Here is a 21,049-nt window from a genome sequence, read left to right as displayed (position 1 = left end):
TATAATAGTAATAAGATGAATATAAATATCTTCAGTCGTATTATAAATGCTTTTAAGCCTCCACAGGTACCTTTTGAGCATTTTTATGAGCCCCGCCATGAACAGCTATAAAGTGCATCCTTGGTAAACGACGGAAGCCTTCCTGACGGACGGCTCACCTGGGGACAGATGCCATTCGGCATAATCTAAATGAAATCGAGTACTCCCGTCTCCACAATCAAGCTCAGAAGGGGCCGGTATGGGGAACCGCGTGTCCAGCAGCGAAGATCAGGTGGTCGTCCTGGGTGATACCCGCGGCCTTCATATGGCAAACTCGTGATGGCTGAAGACCCGGACATGATCCAAGAGGTGGTCCTGAGTCGCTTCAATGGCATGGGCCATACAGAAAGCACCTGTTTCTGTGTGCAATGGCATCTTCTATGAGGTTTAAATCGCCGCGGTCGAACCTGTGCCCCCGGGATTCTCCGAAGCGCCAACTCCTCGCGGCGGTGTAAACCGTCCGGAAAAACGACCCACAGGCAAGAAAATAAAAACATAAAATGTGCCGGAGAGAGTTCCTGTGAATGAACAGGGCGTCACCCTTAAATAACTGCAGCAGGTAAAGCTACATAGTCACCCTCTCGGGCAAGCAGGCCAGGTAAGCGTCGGCGTGGCCAGGCGCCAAACATCCATTCTACAGATCTCGCACGGTGCAGAGAAATGTGGCGCGTCAGAGTTCACGAACTGCTTCTGTGGTGTCTGCATAGGTTAGGCACGATGGTGGTTTGTGAGGAGGTGATGCGCAAACAAGGATACCAATTCAGGATGGCTAGAAGTTCTGCCGTGATTGGAGGAAGTTGTTCCCCGGTGAGGTTAGAGCAGATGTACTGCCCTTCCGGATATGTTGGGCACACCAAGTAGGTGTGAAAGAGGCCCTGGCCTATTTATGCATCTCTGTGCATATGCGGTGCATCGGCTGTACCATACGAATCCGAGAAAAAGGGATTACGCTGCAGTAGCTGCTGATGAAAGCGCTTGTCTGGGAAAGTGCCGGTTGTCTGTGGATTGGCTGCAGTTCCAGAAATAAGGTCACTTCCCTTTACTGGATATTAATATGAAACGGCGGAGTTGATACCTGTGCATACGGGTAGTCCCTCTTGCGGCGTTATTTTGCCGTCTACGATTGGCAGTTTTATCCCTGATCCGTTGTGATATTTTACCGCCAACCCTTACAGAATTGTCTGCAGAAATTTCTCTCACATACACATTTTTCGCTTCAACTATTCAGCGTAACTAACCACGTTAACAATCAAATTTCTATCACCAACAACAAAGCGGCCCCTCCCAGGCATATCAACCACTCTTATAGGTGGCTTTCTCAATACATGCTATGCCCGACACTTATGTAATTTTTTACCCCGCCCAGTCCTCTGTGTCCCTTCTAAGTTTGCTGTCTCTAGGTATCCCCTTTCTTAAACGTATGATCCACGGATTCTTGTTAATTCGCATGACGCGGCCTGCCCAGGTTCAGGTTGTCTCTTCCTCTTTGGTCTACCAAAGACCAAGACCGAGAATAAATTTATTTCGGGAAGCGTTCAGTGCCAACTGCAGACTGGACGGAGGTGGTTCGGTCTTCACGGGAATTCATATGCTGCTCACGGCGTCCGACCTCTGGTGACCACATGTAGCTAATCCTCCAGGGCGGGGCTAGAGAGAATTCCTCGTCTCTTAGGTTATGGTTGCGGTGGTGGGACAATGCACAGCACAGACAAGAGCGGCAGGGCATTCGCACTAAACCTAGGCTGTCAAATTATGTGCTTGAAAGTGCGTATGTACCTTATTCTGGGAAAGCTTCATCAAACTGGTTTGAGAACAAACATTTGAGTAGTCGGTGGTACGAAAAGCACGCCGCCTGGATCTTACGGTATATAATTTTAACGGTTTCCAAGGTTTAATGCGCGTAACTAAAATGGCACATAGACGGGGGTACACATAGAGGGTCCCAAACACAGAAGAGAACCGGGACCCTTGGTAGTTGATCACTATGGCAGAATGCATACGCAGCGAAAACAGAATTGTGATGCTCAAATAAATGACAAAACTATAAGACACACGGCCAAAATGCAGGATTTTCCACAGCTCAATTTCACAAGGCTATCAAGTAAATAATGGAAGGACCCAATAAATATACATTAGAAATCTTCGTAAACTGCAGCAATGCATTGAACTCCCTGAGACATGTTATTCTCATTAAAAAACTCACAAGCTATAGATTCGTTGTATGCCTCACTTACTACTTCAATCGTACATTACTAGAATGAAACAATCGGTCTTTATAAATGGGTGTGCACTTTCTTAAAAACATACTTGTGCGAGTTACCATACCGAAGAATGTTGAGCCCCCTTTCGTTCAGCTTGTTTGTGAACAATAGTGTGAGCATTGATGAGTACACAAAATTCGTGCAGTACGCTGATGACAATAGCCTATTTTTTGCTTCGGATGGTATTCCCGAAGTACTCACGCGTGCAAATGCCGTTCTACCTAATCTGCTTGAGTAGTCTAGCAAACACTGATTGGCAGGTAAGGCTAAAATGTAAAAGCCTATTGTTTACTGCAAAAAACGCATGTTCATAGTGGGCGACGTGATTGTACTTACGTCCTGAACAAATTTTGTCAATACACAAACTTCTTATCCTGATACTTTCCAAACATTACCCGGCACGCCCACACAGATAATTTGATTGCAAAGCTGTCCCGTGCAGTTGGTGCGATATATCGAAGCCGCAATATATTTCCTACGTCTGTGTTCCTGCACCTCTATCATTCCTGTTTAAACGTTACTGAAACTAATGCATGGTAATTTGGGGCACAACTAATAAGAATAATGACAAGCACGAAATTTCGAAAAAAAAGTCATTCGGTGCATTGACAATATGCCATTTTTTACCCGACTATGTCATTATTGCTCCAACACGGCATCGTTCGCATTCAGAAGCATTACAACTTAGGAAAGCTGTACCAATTGCACTCTACGAAAAAAAATGGCCCCGTATCTGCTCCTTTCGTTGCCAATGTTGGCGAAAGACGACAGTCGTCGGGCACCCCCGCCAAGTAAATGCCTCCCTTCTCTTTCCAGCTCACCTCTTACGCTGCTCATCTCCCGTCTCTCTCCTCCCAAGATAGACACGCTAGAGGTTCCCTCAAGTCAGTTTCACCTTACCGCATTTCACTGCTCGAGGCCGCGTGCCCCGATGCCAGCGCTGCCGCACGGCAGAGACGCACGTGAATTGAGGCACCGTACTAGAATGTTTATAAAACCACGTTGCCCTGCTACTCGTGCGTTCGAGGCGGAAAGCGGAACCGAGCCAGTAGAATATCTCGTTGCTGTGGCCATTAGATTTCTAAAAATTGCGCCTGGAGCTATAGTGGCGCGGGCAACATCAGACGAAAGAGAGAATTTTTTTGCCTGCAGTGAATGTATCACAAAAATCAAGCATCTATGAATAATTATTAAATGAACACTGCAAATATTACTTCGGTATTAATTTTGACCTCATATGTGCCTATTGTATTGCACCTCATTGTTCAACAATGTTGGCAAGTATTTGTCGACATTGTTGTTGTATATGTTTGTTGTTGTTGTTGTTTACTTTTATGTATTCCAGAGTGACAACATTGTAAAAAAGTTATATCTGTAACCAACCTGCTAAAATTGCTGTAATGGGGATTGCAGTATCAATCAATCAATACATAAACAAACTAATAAACAAATATGTAAATAAATAAATGAACAATGTTACCGTACTTCGCCGTTTAGATTTTTTGGTGCGTTTGTGAACCTATTGTGCTGATACTGTCTTACTTTCGCCGGGCAGCTGAGTCGAGTGACAGACAGACATAGAGAAATACAGACAGACCAAAATTTTTGTGTTGACGTTATCCAAGAAAGGCTATCGTGTTTAAAAGATGGTCAGAAAAGAGTCCCGGTAATCACGACTCGTTTTTACGCTTGGTGACTGTAGTAGACACTCACACAACACCGACGCTGTTTGTGGGACTTTTCCGAGTCCTTTCACGGCGCAACATCGGGGTAGACGGGGACTGATACGAGGAGCGAAAAAAATGTTGGCGCTCTGATTGGCCGCCGTATGTATGGCGTCAGGAGTTCCGCTTGCCCTGAGAGCACGCGTACTGTCCTGGAGATGCCCAAGATGTCGAATGCATGCACTCGATTTAGCTGGCGTCGGGCTCCGCCCGCGAAGCATCCTTTCTGTTGTGGACGTTAGGGTGGCGTTTGGTAACTACGTTCTCTTGATTGTCGCTGTGGCGACAATTTTTTAGACTGTTTTGCGTCCTTGATGGGAGGATGGCGTCAGCGATAACAACACCAATATGGGATTCGAATGGATATGGTGGCGGCCGGTTTCGGTCGTTTTAGAAGGCAGCCCTTTGGAAGCCGTTACCTGGGCTTCGCGGGAATGGAGTCTGTTTATATCCGTGTAACCGAGTGAGCCAACGCAGCGGCGACGAAGAAAGAGAACGGAGAGAAGTGTCTTGCGAAGGGCGGAGTACGACACGTGCGGCTACGGCGTCATCTCTCTCACTGCCTTTCCCTCGCATATGTTTTCTGTGTCGCCAATAAGAGCAACCTCCTCCTGACACTTTCCCCAGACGCTGTTTCAGTCTCCGCTAATCTTTACCACGTGACCTTCGCGTAGGAGGTTCAAACATGATATGCAACATCCCGGCTGGCGACGGCGGCCCACTGCAATGTAGCAGCAGAGTAGCGCACGCCACCGCCCATTCGCTGATCATGCGAACGCTTCCTGAGACGCAGCTTAGATGCGCCATGAATGAGAAGAGTGCAGCTCGCTCTGCGCACAAGTTTCTTAATGAAGAGTGCAGTAATCGTCAGTGCATTTTTGACGCCCACCTATGCTTCCCTTTATTTTTGCATGCATCTGATAACCCCACGACTTTCGTTAGCTGCTTACTGCGCAACTTGCCGAAGGGCCATTGGTGGAGTCGAGGAGGCACATAGTTAAGAAAGAGGTGTCAGAGGTGGTAAGGAGGCGTCCTGGCTTGTTCGGACTAAATCAATGACACCTGAATGAAAACTGGGGTGGTTAGACATATACTGCTTTGCAGTAAAAAGATAGCGTGAATACGTCTGAAAATAGCAAAAACCTGCTTGCCTTTGCTGCATTCAAAACATTTTACTAGGCACGTGAGACGCATATTGATTGAACGATGCCCCATTTTTTCTAGCGCCAGTAATATCGTGCTGCACCGCGAGTGAACAAATCATGAACATCAAGAACTAACCGGAATAACACGTTTTTCCGGCACCCCACCGCCATTTCAATCGCACGCGCCTGTGAAATACGGTGATATGCGGCACGAATCCCAGAAAACGCCATCACATGCATGCATTTTGCTATCGACCTAAATATGCATGCATTTAATTGAGCCTACAAAACTATCGTGCCCATTTTCGGCACTGCCACTCCAACGCCCACAGACAATGCATCCGTGGGCTCTGTCGAGGTGTCCGCTTCGCGGTTGCGGCTGAATATAAACACTCCTGTCCTGGCTTGCCGCTGATGACTCCTTGCACACGAAAGCCAAGGGCGCCGACACACTTCATCTACTTTTGACTGGCGCAAAACCCTCGGTTGAGGAAGTGTTCATGTGAGGAAGTTCTAAAATGTTGAGGATCAAGATGAAAAAGGTTTGCTCGGTATCAATCAATCAGTTTTTCTACCCCTTCCCAGGATTGGACCAGTATCTCTCGGGCCTTGCGGCTGCCTGAGCTTGAGTGATGACCAGCCGTTGAGGTTCTTCGTCTTCCACAACAGCGCGCACACACGAAGACTAAGGCAAAGAAGGCGACAGGACGAGCGCTGACTCACAACTACTTTTATTGAAGAAAGTTATCAAATTATATACTAACAAAACACCAGCTGCACATGACACTACAAAGAAAAAACATCAGATTAACAAAAAGCTTGATATGGATAACCAAAGCCAAATCATCAAAAGGTTACGCCACTGCGAGAAAGAAAACCTTACCGGTTATCTAAAAACTCGAAGTCCTCGTGGCTAAGCGATGTCGACAGATGGCTGACGGACGTTTTTCCCAGTTTGGAGTTATGGAATGCCTCCACCACCTCTCGAGTCATCCTAGCTTTATGTTTGAACAGTACTTTTGTTTCTCTGAAATGAGGGTAGCACTGAGAAGGACAAGTTTCGCATTGCATTGACAGGTGCGCCTGCGTGTCATTTTTTTATGCTATTCCTGTGCTCCATTAGGCGCACATTAAGGCACCGCCCGGTTTGGCCTATATATTGGCTCCCGCAAACCAACGGAGTGCTGTAAACCACCCCCGTGCAACACAAAACAAATGGGTCTTTGTGATTCACCCCGCAGCCTCGGCGCCTGCTTGCTCCTTGGACGTCCCTCCTTTCAACCGCCTGACACACACCGATTAGCTTTACAGGCGCTGAAAGGAACACATTTACCCCATACCGTTTTCTAACACTCATCAAACTGTGTGATGGTTTATGCATATAGGGTACGACGGCTAACCTTTTTTCTTTCTCTTTGAGGCGTGCTTTCTGGCACGTCAGCCGACTGCGTACCCTTCAGCCACGTAGTAGGGTTCTGTCTGCTTCGCGCCAAAGCCTCACCAGGATACCCAGCCTACTTCAGCCGGGTTACTTGTTCCAAGAACGCCTCTTAAACGGTGTGTAAACAACACTTCTGGTGTGAGAATTGAAGGCAAGACTTTGCAACACTGGATTTTACTATCGTAGAGTGCCCCGAATCAAACTTCAACAGTGGCTTGCAGATCTTGGCCTCTAAAGCCAGCACACATGACTGCTCAAGAAACGGATGGGTAAGTTCAAGTACTGCTATTCATTAAACCGTAGCACTTCAAACGTAAAGCGCAACCCGCACCCGTTCCTTGAGCATGTCCAGGATGTGCGCCATCCTATTCTCAAACCCTTGTTTTTAGTGAACACTAGATAGTCGTCAACAAACCGGAAAGTCTTTATGTGCATGTACCCCAAACTCTGCTCCAGTGCCCTGTCTGTTCTACCAAGAAAAATGTTGCTGAGAGCAGGCGCGACGCAGGAGCCAATGCAGACTCCAGACTTCTGTACATAAAACCGATCATGCCAACCAACAACTGTGGACTAGAGGTAAAAAGATAGTAACTATAAAAATGCGTCAACAGAAATTCCAGAGCTATGCCTAAACAGGGCCTCGTCATTATCCTCCATGAGCAGTCTTTCATAGACTTCAAGAAGGCATCATGCAGTATAGAATAAAACAAATCCTTTACATCAACGCTGAATGCATAACCCACACCTGTATTCTCGTCCTTCAGAAACTTAACCACAGCACCAGAATCCGCCGCAAGGAATGAGTCACCCACAACCAATGACTGAAGTTGCTTCTGCAAGTAACTCGACACTGCAAATTGCCTTGCGCCCTTTTCAGTGACAATAGCGCGGAACGGTATCTCAGGCTTGCGCGTTTTTGCAGAAAAGAAAACTTGCAGGTGAGACTGTTGAGACTTCTTGACACACGACCGCACCCTCTCAAGGTTAATGTCTTCAAGTTGGGTTAACGCCCGTTCCTAATCCTACTCTCATTAACAGAAACAAGTCTAAAATTGTTTTCAATTGCAGCACAGTCCTTTTCATAAAAAGCCCTTTTGGCTGGACAGCAAAGTACCCTTCTTTGTAAAGCACGCCTCAAAACAAAGAAAAACGTTTGCCGTCGTCCCCTATATCATGATGATGATGATGATGATGATTGCTCTTGGTTTCGTCTTTGAAGCAGGGTGATGACATGTCATCTTACCAAAAAGGACTAATATAGCCATGTTTTACACTTTTGGTTTAATACTAGCGCTGCTTAGGGCAGGCACTAAAGCTTATTAGGCCCGAAATACTTTATTTTTCCTGTTACAGGTGGCAACTGTCCTAGGGAATATTCCCCTCTCTGCTTTTCGTCCACCAGCATTCTAATCTTTTTTTATTCCCCTCCACAGCCTTGAAGTTGACTTCCTCTCTGATACCCTTAAATCCTAGGGCTTCTGGAGCCCAATATTCCCTTCATGTAGATTTGGATGGATACCCTCACATTCTAACACTATGTGCCGCACAGTTTCTGTTCCTTTTCCGCAGACCACACATACCCCATCATTTTGTGAATACTTCCCCAATCAACTCTTAGTTAGCAGGCAACCAGCTCTAGCCTCAAAAAGTAAAGCACTGCCCTGGGTATTATTGTAGAAATTTTCCTTTCTGATGTTCATTTTCTCAGCCCTGTACATCTCTAACGACGTATTTGCTTCCATTTTTCCCTCCAATTATTCGTTTCAATCTGCCTTGCCTCTTTTTTGGTTACCTTGGCTGTTTTGGATTCTCCACTGTTCTTTCCGTATTTCATCGTTAGCATTCTAGTCTTTCTTAACCGCTGCGTGTCCACGCTTTTCACGTATAGGTACCTAAAAACCTTAGCTGCCCACCTTCGTTGATCCATTGCCCTTAACCTCATCTCAAAGCATATTTTACTCTGAGCTTCTCTAACTTCAAACGACGCCCAGCCCATATCTCCCTCAACTGCTTCGTTGCTTGTTTTTCCATGCGCGCCTAAGGCCAAACGTCCTACCGTTCTCTGGTTTACTTCAAGGCCTGATAGAACGTCTGATTTTAAGCAGAGTACAGCATTCGAAAACGTGAGACCCGGAACCATTACTCCTTTCCATATTCTTCTTACTACTTCATATTTGTTATACCCCCACAGAGCTCTATGCTTCATTATAGCTGCGTTTCGCTTTCCCTTAACCTTAAGTTGCTCCTCGTGAGTATTTAAGCAGTTATCCCCTTCGTTTATCCACACTCCCAAATATTTATATTCCTTCACTCTAAGTAATTCGCCTTGCTTGATAGACGCTACGTCGGTGGTAGCGTCAATGAAAACCATTATTCCTGATTTTTCTGCACTGAAATTTAACCCCAGGTTAGTGGCTTCCTGGCCGCTAATATTTATTAGCCGCTGCATACCGGTTTGGTTCTCAGCTAAAAGAACAATGTCGTCTGCGTATAACATTCCCGGAATGTGCTGTTGTACCACTTCGCCTTGCAGCATATGAGTTAGGCTAAACCCTACGTGACTCTCTTCCAGTTTCTTTTTTAACCTTGCCATGTAAAGCATGAACAGTATTGGGCTCAAAGGGCATCCCTGTTTCAGTCCGCGATGGATGTTGACCTGCTCGGCGCATTTCTGGCCTTCCCAAGTAAGCTGCACTCTATTGTCTTTATAAACTTTATATATATGTCTTTAAGGGTGTCCCAGCTATCATGGACAAGATTTAAAAAAAGAGCAATGGCGTTACTCGAAGAAAACCTAGTGCATAATGTTTACAGTACTGTGGAGAAGCGGACAGTAATTTTTTCGTTAATGATATTTAACTAATTAGTTGTAACTAATTATCTAACTCGAGAATTACAGTCCTAATCACTGAAGTGTCAATGAGGCACTTGTAGGTACCCACGAGGGGGATCTAACTGCGGTATTTTCAGCATCGAACTAATTGCGTACTCATTTATTCTGACTGATAAAGAAAACTCGCGAAATATTTAAAATACCACGTGACGGCGCCTCCGCGCGCATTGTAAAGCAGGGTCCCCAAACAAGCTGATTGAAAGCAACTGCTTCGCCAGTCACCCGCCCCAAGAGACGGCGCATCACCTTGATAAAGGCGTGCATGGAAGGAGCAGCAACAGCAAGATTCGCGGGGCGTGTGTGCAGATAAGGCACAAACTCGGTCGCGATTTCTTCTTTCTTTCTTTTGTTTATTACATTCGGGCTAACTCAGAGGCAGCCTGTTTGAGGGCATTGTTTTACGAGGCGCGCAAAAGCGCGCGGAGGCGCCATCACGTGGTATTTTTCATATTTCGCGGGTTTTCTTTATCTGTCGGAATAACTGAGTACGCAATTAGTTCGATGCTGAAAATACCGCAGTTAGATCCCCCTCGTGGGTACCTACAAGTGCCCCATTGACACTTCAGTGATTAGGACTGTTTTTCTCGAGTTAGATAATTAATTACAACTAATTAGTTAAATATCATTAACGAAAAAATTACTGTCCGCTTCTCCACAGTACTACAAACATTGCGCATTAGGTTTTCTTCAAGTAACGCCATTGCTCTTTTTTTAAATCTCGGTGCATGATAGCTGGGACACCCTGTATATATGCATAAACTATCACACGGTTTGAAGAACGTTGGAAAAACGTATGGGGTATATGTGGTCCTTTCAGCGCCTGTGAAGCTAAGCGGTGTGTGTCAGGCTGTTGAGAGGAGGGACGTCCATGGAGCAAGCAGGCGCTGAGGCTGCGGGGTGAATCACAAAGACCCATTTGTTGAGCGTTGCACTGGGGTGGTTTACAGCATTTATTGTTTGTTTGCGGGAGCCAGTATATAGGCCAAACCGGGCGGTGCCTTAATGTGCGCCTAATGGAGCACAGGAATAGCATAAAAAGTGACGCGCACGCGCACCTGCCAATGCATTGCGAAACTTTTCCTTCTCAGTGCTGCCCTGATTTCAGAGAAACAAAAGTGCCGTTCAAACATAAACATAGGATGACACGAGAGGTGGTGGAAGCATTCCATATCTCCAAACTGGGCAAAACGTGCGTCAGCCATCGTCGACGTCGCTTAGCCAGGTTGAATTCGAGTTTTTAGATAACCGGTAAAGTTTTCTTTCTCGCAGTGGCGTAACCTTTCGATGATTTGCCTTCGGTTATCCGTATCAAGCTTTATGTTAAACTGATGCTTCTTCTTGGTATTGTCATGCGGAGCTGGTGTTTTGTTAGTATATAATTTCATGTGTTTCTTCAATAAAACGTAGTTGTGAGTCAGCGCTCGTCCTGTCCCCTCTTTACCTTAGTCTTCGTGTGTGCGCGCTGTTAGGAAATATGAATAAGTACCAACTCGGCCAATTGTCGGTTCTTTTGAGGTTTTTTGTCTGAGCAGAGTATCAGAGCCTCCCAAGTGCCTAGTATGGGCCTGCCGTTTTTTGCTGGGCACGTCCATATCATATCAGTTTTTGGTGGGCACGTCTAGTGTCTGCATTTAGGTTCAATTTGACCTAGGTAGAGTTCACTAAGTGGTAACAAATTAGAGTAGGTTGGAATCTTTAGTTTCCCCCACATTGCCTCTTCCCGATAGCTGAGATGGCGATCCGCGTGTGGGTATTATTTCCTGGTTTGCCTATAGTACTGTGTTAATTCTCGGCAGGTGACCATCCTCTTTGTTTCAGGCGATATGTGTACCGGGGAAGGAGTGTCTCAGTCTGCTCGGAAAGTAAATCATCGAAACAGCTCGTTTGGTCCTTCATTGCACCTCAGAGCCGGCTGGGCCGGCTTCCCGGCCGGGGATTCCTTCGGTTCTTTACAATTACCCTGACTATCGCAGCTCACATTCGTCTTGTGTTAAAATTGCTTATGGCTTTATTGGGGTCGCAGATAATTACTTGGGTATTTTGGACGTAGATTGAAGCGCCACGCCCATTGTGGCCTACTTACATCTCATCGTCAGCTTGGGCGTATCTTCATCTCCTCTTTGTACTCAACCGCAATTTTGTGTGTTCTATTTTGGTATTGCACACCATCAGTGTAGAGTACGTCGAACCTTCCTCTGTACTTCCTCTATAGCACTTAGGTGCTGCTCTGTCGCCTATCATCAGAAAATGCTGGCTTCACGTTCTTTGAAAGAGGGTGTTCTGGTATTGTTTCGGACTTCCTGGCAATATCATATTCCCAGTAGGCTGTGGCTTCCCAGGGCATCCTCAGTGTGATGTCAGTGATTTGATTGATTGAACGTATTGATTGATTGATTGATTGATTGATTGATTGATTGATTGATTGATTGATTGATTGATTGATTGATTGATTGATTGATTGATTGATTGATTGATTGTAGGGTTTATCGTACCGACGCCACAGAGACGATAAGGTGCGCCTTAGTGGAAGGCTCTGGAATAATTTTGACAACTTGGGGATTTTTAACTTGTGCCAAAATCTCTACACACAGGCGTTTTTGCTTTTAGCCTCCATCACAAAAGCGGCCGCAGTTGCCAGAAAACGAATCCGCATCCTCGTGCTCAGAAGCACAACGCCTTAGCCACTGAGCAACCACGGCAGTCAGCGACGCCGAGTTTGAAGAGCTTGTCCACACATGCACGTATAATACATACTAGGGCAGTTTTGGTGCTTTCTAACTGCACAGCGGTTAGGCAGCTCTTTGCCCGCCTGTAGCACAAGTAACCTTGAAGCCTCAAGAAGAAAATATGGTTACGGAGGTCCCTGTCATAGAACCCGGGAACTCTACGCCGTCAGACGGGAAACCTAATTACTGCTCCGCGCCCCCAAATGTCCGAGGGGTTCGGGTTTAGCCGCGGTGGAGAGCACTGATATGGGCAGCCAATTGAAAAAAACCTTTCTCGTGGTTAGAATTGAACCCGGGTGCTTCGCGTTATAACACCGGCATCTCTACGACTGAGCTATCACCTCCTTCCGGGTGCACAGAATTTGCTTTGGGATCGTAGCTCGGAGGCGTTGTTTTTAGGCTTGCCAGTGCCTGCGTTCTAGCGTCTGGTAATCCAGACGGCACAGAACGTGTGTCCCGTCCCGGGACCGGCCCGTCTATGGCCGCTTTCGGGCATGTCGGGCCAGCATCCAGGTTCTGGCAGCCACTGCTCATACCATGAGGGGCCAATTTTCGGCAACCAGCGCTTCGGTATTCCTCCGGCCGCCCGTGTTCAGACTCACAACGGCAGCTACCCGGCTGCCAGATATTCAGTTCACTTTCGGCTGCCGATGTTGAGAAATAGAACGGACGAATTACGGCTTAGGGCATCCGTTTTTCTTTCGGGAAGCGGTGTTCAGCCGAAGCACAGCAGGCGACCGGCCACAGAAGATTCGTATTCTTGTGGCAGCTGGTGTTCGAAAGGAGACCGGCCGGAGCGCGGCTGCCTCGAATTCGCTCTTTCAACGGTGAACCGCGCGTCCGGTGCCAGAATATTCGTTTTCTCTGGGCAACCAGTGTTATACAGGAGACCGGCCAACGCACGGCCCCAGAATATACATTTTTAATTCGATCAGCGGTCCTCGGCCGAATTGCGGCAAGCGAACGGCCGCAGAATTTTTGGCAAGCGGTGTTTAAGAAGAGACAAGCCTCCTTATGGTCTCAGGTTATACGTCATTGTTTCGGTAAGCGGCGTACAGCCGAACAAGGGCACGGGTCTGGGCGCCGAGAATTCATGCACAGACGTGTTTGAAGGAGACCCGCCGATGTAGGCCAATTTTTCCCGGGGTGAAGAAAGAGCCGTTAAGGAACCGAATGACCAGACGGTTTTTTTATCAGCCCGGTGTTTCTAAGGTTTAAATGAACGAACTTCGTTTTTCAAACAGTAATGAATGTTCTAGGTGAACGGGCAAGGTGCAAGGACTCACTGGACATGACCGGGGAACCTTTTATGCCATCGGAATGCCATTTATTGCCACAAGAAGACTGTGCCAGACCGACGGGTGAGCTAAGCCTCGCCAGTCGTAGCCGCTACCACGCCTCGCCAGCCGGCTTCGTTGACGCATAAGCTAGAAGCTATTCGCCCCCTCAGGAAATGGAGACCATTGGAGACATCAACCCGGCAGAGATGTTCGACCCGAGGTGGCGTTGGGTAACAAAATAAGTGGCCTTAAACGGTGTCGAGCAAGCGGCCGCCACGCAGAAGCTCAACCGGCGCCATGTGAAGGACTCAAAACCAAAGCAAGGCAAGGACGCGCAAAAGCGCAAGTTTGCGGCTATGCTTCTTACTATAATATTGCGAAAAACAATGTTGCACTATTTCCTTGGTGATCAGCATAAAAGAGGCTAAACTCTTACATTGGTAGGCTCAACTTCGTGCCCTGCTTCATGGGATTTTATGACTGTCTATTGAGAAACACGTGTTATTTTAAACATGCCACAACAACAGAGCCTTTTGAATGACGAAGCGTGAATGTTAATTTAGTTGAGTTGTTTGAAGGTGAGCTTAGCCACACTTCGGAAATGACTCATTTGTTTAAACATAACCGCCAGAATCCTACCAAACATCGATTTCGCCGGGTTTTTCTTGCTCAACGGAGCATGATTTGGCTCCAGCAATACATAAGCTTAAAGTAGTTGACTGTATTTTCTTGTACTGCAAAAAAGCATTTAGAGTTGTTCGATATCAGCTTCCTGTTAGTACATTGCGGGCTATAAACTGAATGAATCAGTTATTGCATGGATATCCGAGTACATCTCTCTAAGACAGCTGTCGGTAGCTCTCAATGGTTGTTCGGCTGGATACGTTTCCTTGACCTCACGAATTCCCCAAGGGTCAGTTGCGGGCGCTCTTTTGTTTCTGTTATATGTAAATGTTATTAATATTGGGCTCAAATCTTTGTTCAAAATGTTCGCGAATGACTGTGTAGTTTACAGGACTATAGCGAATGAACGTGATTCCGAATACCTGCAGCATGGTTCTAATTTAATAACTTCCTAGCGTGCAGATTTAGAAAAGAAGTTGAATGTTAAAAAGTGTGTTAACGTCACCTTTACAAGAAAACCTTCATTACAATGGAATACGTATACCGTAAACTACAATGCTTTAAGAACGGCCGTGCAATATAAATAACTACGAGTTGATTTAACGAGAGGTTAGAGGTTAAATGGGCACGTTCAAAACACAAAAGTTACGGCTGCACGTGCTTTTGGCGTTATGAGAAAAAAATTCAGCGAACCTCCATCTAACTTAATAGAGAACTCATGCGCGCTCAATGTTGGAGTACGCATGTGTTTCTGGCATGCCTATACCAAAAAGCTGGTTGATACGCTCGAAAACATACAGTATTGGGCAGTGCGATTCGCAGGTATGGGCACTGTCAACTTAGGATGAGGGAAATTAATAGTAAACTTGAATGGTAAGACGGGAAAGGCCAGAAACGAAACCTCAGGTTGAAATTTTTTGTATATCTATCACTTGAAAACTCGAATACAAGGGGAGAAGTATATCCAAGCGCCATTCTACATATCCCAAAGTCGGACCGCTAGCTTAAAGCATATTATTAACTTTTCTCTAAAGGTGACGCCTTGCACGATTCATTTTATTTTAGATCAATACTAGAGTGTAATTATCTTCTACGTTTCATTGTACCAACTGTTTTTAATGACGATTTTCACTGCGCTTTGTGGAAATATTTTGTTATTTTGTCTTATATCTTATGCTTAGTGTTATGTATCTCCCTGCTGTAATGCATGCAAAGGCAAGCAGGTATCAATAAATAAATAAATAAATAAATAAATAAGTAAGTAAATAAACAAATAAATAAATAAATAAATAAATAAATAAATAAATAAATAAATAAATAAATAAATAAATAAATAATCTTGCGGATCCGCAAGTTCACCTCCGACGGGTTGAGAACCTTACGCGTTCATACTTGACCAATCAAATATTTATTGTTTTATTCGTTGCAGTATGCGAAGTTTTCTGTATGAATACTACCATTGCTAAGTTATTGGTTTTAAACAAATTATGAAACTCTAGTCTTACACCTTTCCTTGCGTGCACGCAGAGGGATACAAGTGCAGCCACCTGAAGCAATGCGTCGTTTACAAAGCGTCTAGAATTTTTTCACCGTAGTACGACATTCGAGGAAAATTAAGTTCTTTTGGGTTATTAGGTGGTGTGCACGTAACTCATGAAAACAACATGAAAATAGATTGAAAATGAAAACACTTGTTCGATCTCTCCTAGGATCAGCTCTGTGACAGATCATCAAAAAAGTTGATCGAGTAGAAAATTCAAGAAAAATGGGCAAATACTGGCAATACTGTTTGTGTGAATAAAATTATATTTAATGCTCCTCAGTTTTTGTGGAGTACCAAAACGCTTCGTATAGGGATTCCCGCCGGCTTTGTATACAACAAAACTGGTCAAGCAACTGTTGTAAAAATAGTTGATTTATTCAGAGCATGAAAGTGCTCAGGAAGTCCTAAATGAACTTGGCTAAAAGTGGCACTTTCATCTTTGTGATATTCAACAGCCTCCCGCCTCCTTCCCCATTTATTGCAGGTAAGCAGCCCCAAAGAAGATATCAGGACATGGACAACACATCTATTCGAGCTCTCCAAAGACCTGAAGATTTTCTGTATTCGACATAAACGAGGCACAGCAATTAAAGGAGCGACAATTTGTGAGCACTGTTTAATAAATGAATTTTGTTGGCAACTGAAGCTGATAATTAAGCAAGGCTACGCTGAAGGCTGGACAGCTGGTGGTTGCGCAGGCTCACTTCGGTGTAGCTGCATTGGACCCAGAATGCTGGGTTTGTGCTGCTGCACAGCGCGACTGAGTCATCTGCTGGCGCGAAATGCTGTGACCGGCCTCAATACAGGTAACGTACTGCGGCTGAACTAAAATGCCCGTAGCACGGCCGTATTTCCGGCAGCTTTAGTCCGGCTGGACTCCGACGACCGCATCTCGGCTGTTCCCCGGTGGCCGTACTTCAGCCGTACACGGGTGGCTTTGGAATGGCCGGAGCCCTACGGCTGGAATATGGGCGTATGAACGTAAGCCGGTCAAATGGCTCACGGACACTGGCCGTTAGACAGCCGTGGGAGTACGGCCGTATACGGACAAAACCCAGGCAGCACAGGACTGTGCGGCCTAAAACAGGCCGGTGTACTTTGGCCGGTGATTTTCTGTCCGGCCGTTTTCCGGCAGCCATGTTCGGCCCATGTCCAAATGTGGGCCTTTTGGCCGTATACGGCCGTACTCCCATGGCTGTCCAACGGCCAGTGTCCGTCGGCCAGTCGACCGGCTTACGGTCATACGGCCAGATTCCAGCCGTAGGGCTCCGGCCATTCTAAAGCCACCCGTGCACGGCCGAAGTACGTCCGCCGGAGGACAGCCGAGATGCGGTCGTTGGACTCCAGCCGGACTACAGCTACCGGAAATACGGCCGTGCTACGGGCATTGGAATTCGGCCAGAGTACGTTAGCTGTACTGAGGCCGGTCACTGCATGTCGCGCAAGGAGATGACTCATTCACGCAGTGCAGAAGCAGCACAAACCCAGCATTTTGGGTCCAATGCTGCCACATCAAAGTGAGCTCGTGCGCAACCACCAGCCGTCAAGCTTTCAGCCAAGCCTTGCTTAAGTACCAGCCTCAGTTGGCAGCAAAATTCATTTATTAAACAGTGCTCACAAATTGTCGTTCCTTTAATTGCTGTGCCTCATTTACTGCCGAACACAGAAAATATTCAGTTCTTTGTAGAGCTTGAATAGATGTATTGTCCAGGTCCTGATATCTTCGGTGGGGCGGCTTACCTGTAATAAACGGGGAAAGAGGAGGGGGGGGGGGAGGCGGCGGAGGGCGCATACTTTAGTGGGTTGAATTTCAGAGAGATAAATTGCGCCGCTTTTAGCCAATTTCTTTTAGGGCAATATTCCGGAACACTTTCATGCTATGACTACATAAACTATTTTTATAACAGTTGCTTGACCAATTTTGATGTATATAAAACCGGCGTGAATGCCTTTACGAAGCGTTTTGGTTCTCAACAAAACACTCAGGAGCATTTAATATAACTCCTTTACAAAAAAGTATGTCCAGTTTTTGCCTATTTTTCTTGCAAAGACATTTTCTACTCGATCAACTTTTCTGATGACCTTGCGCAGGGCTGATCCAAAGAAGGAGCGCACAGGTACTTTCATTTTCAATCTATTTTAATGTTGTTTTCATGAGTATACGTCCACACCACTTAATAGTCCAAAAGAGCTTAATTTTCTTCTAATGTCATACTACGTTAAAAAAATTCTAGACGCGTCGCGAATGACGCCCTGCTTCAGGTGGCTGCAGTTGTATCCCTTTGTGTTCACGCAAGGAAAGGCGTAAAATTAGAGTTACATAATTTGTTTCAAACCAATAACATACCAATGGTAGCATGCATACAAGAAACCTTGCATACTGCAACGAATAGGGCAATAAATATTCTATTGGTGAAGGTTGAATGCGTAGGGTTCTCAACCCGTCGGAGGCAAACTTGCGCCTCTGGTAGTTTATTTATTTATTTATTTATTTATTTATTTATTTATTCATTTATTTATTTATTTATTTATTTATTTGATGCCTGCTTGCCTTTGCATGCATTACAGAAGGGAGATACATAACACTAAGCATTAAATATGAGACAAAATAACAAAATAATTCTACAAAGCGCGCTGAAAATCCTCAATATAAACAGTTAATGCAATCATACGTCGAAGATAATTACACTGCAGTATTGATGTAAAATAAAATGAATCGCGCAAGGCGTCACCTTTAAAGGAAAGTTAATAATTTGCTTTAAGCTAGCTGTCCCACTTTGCGATATGTAGAATGGAGCTTGGACATACTTTTCCCCTTGTACAACAGTTTTCGAATCATAGATATTACGAAAAAAGTTCAACCTGTGGCTTCGTCTGTGATCTTTCACGTCCTGCCATTTCAGTTTACTTTTACTTTCTCTCATGCTAAGTTGAGAGTGCCAAATACCTAATACGAATCGCACTGACATATTCTGTATGTTTTCGAGCGTATCAACGAGCTCTTTGGTGTAGGGATCCACGAAAACACATGCGTACTCCAAGATTGAGCGCAGATGAGTGAAATACGGTTGTTCTTTTCAGTTAGATGGAGGTTCACTGAAATTTCGTCTGAGAAAGCCAAAAACATACGCAGCCGTAACTTTTATGGTGGGAACCTGCCTATTTAACCTCTAACCACTCCATAAATAAACTCCAAGGTATTAATATTCCTCGACCGTTGTCACAGCAGCATAATTTACGGTATACGTATCCAATTGGAATGAAGGTTTTCTTGTAAAGGTGACGTTACACACTGTTTAACATCCAAAAAATTTTCTGAATCAGCACACCAGGATGTTATTAAATTCGAATAAAGCTGCAGGTATACGGAATCACGTTCATTCGCTATAGTCCGGTTAACTACACAGTACTTTTGAACAAAGCTATAGGGCCAATAGTAATAACAATGCAAAAACCGATTCATGCAGTTCATAGGATGAAATGTACTACGCAGAAGGTGATATGCAACACCATCATTTGCTTTTTTGCAGTCCAAGAATATACAGTCAACCACTTTAAGCTTATCTATTGCAAGAGCCAAATCGTGCGGGAACTCAACAATCAGCGTTCAGCAAGAAAATCCTGACAAAATGCGTGTTTGCTAGGATTCTGGCGATTATGTTTACCCAAATGAGTCATATCCTAATAGTAGCTAAGCTCACCTTCAAACATCGGAACTAAATTAACAGCTAGGTTTCGTCAGTGACAAGGCTCTGTTGTTATCGCAAATTTAAAATAATTTTTTTTCTAAATAGGCAGTCTTAAAATCCCCTGAAGTAACATAGTGCAGGGCATGAAGTCGATCCTAACAATGCACGAGCCAGTCTCTTCTACGTTTATCACCAACAACATAGTGCAAAATTGCTTGTCGCAGTTTAATTTTAAGCAGAATAACTTGCGCTTTTGCTCGCACTTGCCTTTCTTTGGTGGGGAGTCCTTCACATGGTGGCGGTTTAGCTCCTGCGTGGTGGCCGCTTGCTCGACGCCCTTGAAGGCCAGTTATTTTGGTGAACCATCTCCATCTAGGATCGGACATCTCTGGCGGGTCGATGTCTCCAATGCTCTCCATTTCTTGAGCGGGCGAATAGCCTCGAGCTGATGCGTCGACGAAGACGGCGGCAGAGGCGTGGTAGCGGCGATGACTGGCGAGGCTTAGCTCACCCATCGGTGTGACACAGTCTTCTTGTGGCAATAAATGACATTTCGATGGCCTAAAAGGTTCCCTGCTAATGTCCAGTGAGTCCTTGCACCTTGCCCGTTCACCGAGAACACTCATTACTGTTTGACAAACGATGTTCGTTAATTTAAAAAGTAGAAACACGGAGCGGATGAAAAACGCGTCCCCGTCGTTCGGCTCCCTAACGGCTTTTTCTCCCCCCAGGAAAAAACCGGTCGGCCTCCTTCCAAACACGTCTGTGCATGAATTCTCGGCGCCCAGGCGCGAGCCGTTGTTCGGCTGTAGGCCGTTTGCCGAAAAAATGACCTATAACCAGATACCTTACGTAGGCCGGTCTCCTCTTGAACACCGGTTGCCAAATATTCTGTGGCCATTCGCTTGCCGTAATTCGGCCGAGGACAGCTAACCGAATGAAAAACGTATATTCTGGGGCCGTACGTCCGCCGGACGCGCGGTTCACCGTTGAAAGAACGAATGCACGGCAGCCGCGCTCCGGCCGGTCTCCTTTCGAACACCAACTGCCGGAAGAATACGCATATTCTGTGGCCGGTGGCTTGCCGTGCTTCGGCGGATTACCGCTTCCCGAAGAAAAAACGGATGCCCTAAGGCCGTACTTCGGCCGTTCTCTTTCTCAACATCGGCAGCCGTAAGAGAACTGAATATCTGGCAGCCGGTTAGCTGCCGTTGTGCGTCCGGACACGGGCGGACGGAAAAATGCCGAAGCGCTGGTTGCCGAATGTTGGCCGTTCAACGCATGATCAGTGGCTGCCAGAACCTGGATGCTGGCCGGACATGCCAGAAAGCGGCCATAGACTGGCCGGTCTTGGGGCACACTTTCTGTGCCGCCTGGGAAGGCCCACATTTGGACACGGTCCGAACATGGCTGCCGGAAAAAGGCCGGAAAGAAAACCTCCGGCCAAAGTTGACCGGCTTGATTTATGCCGAACAGTCCTGTGCTGCCCGGGAACGCGGTCCACTTTGCGAGAGAAAGGCCGTGGACAGAATGATCCTGGCCTGCCAGTAATCAAGCTTTGGCTGCAAGTTTGGAAATCCGTGCGAAGTTGAAACTCCAAGTCTCTGAAGAAGGAGGGGGGGCCGCCGGGTCTGATGTTTCTCTGGCGTTTCTCCTCTAGTGCAAACTGCACCAATTTTCCGAT

This window comes from Haemaphysalis longicornis, unplaced genomic scaffold (genome assembly GCF_048455015.1).
Source record: "Haemaphysalis longicornis isolate Haplotype H1 unplaced genomic scaffold, Haemaphysalis longicornis Haplotype H1 scaffold_10, whole genome shotgun sequence".
NCBI lineage: Eukaryota > Metazoa > Arthropoda > Arachnida > Ixodida > Ixodidae > Haemaphysalis > Haemaphysalis longicornis.
The sequence above is the reverse complement of the archived record's forward strand: the minus strand, read 5'-3'. Positions refer to the sequence as shown.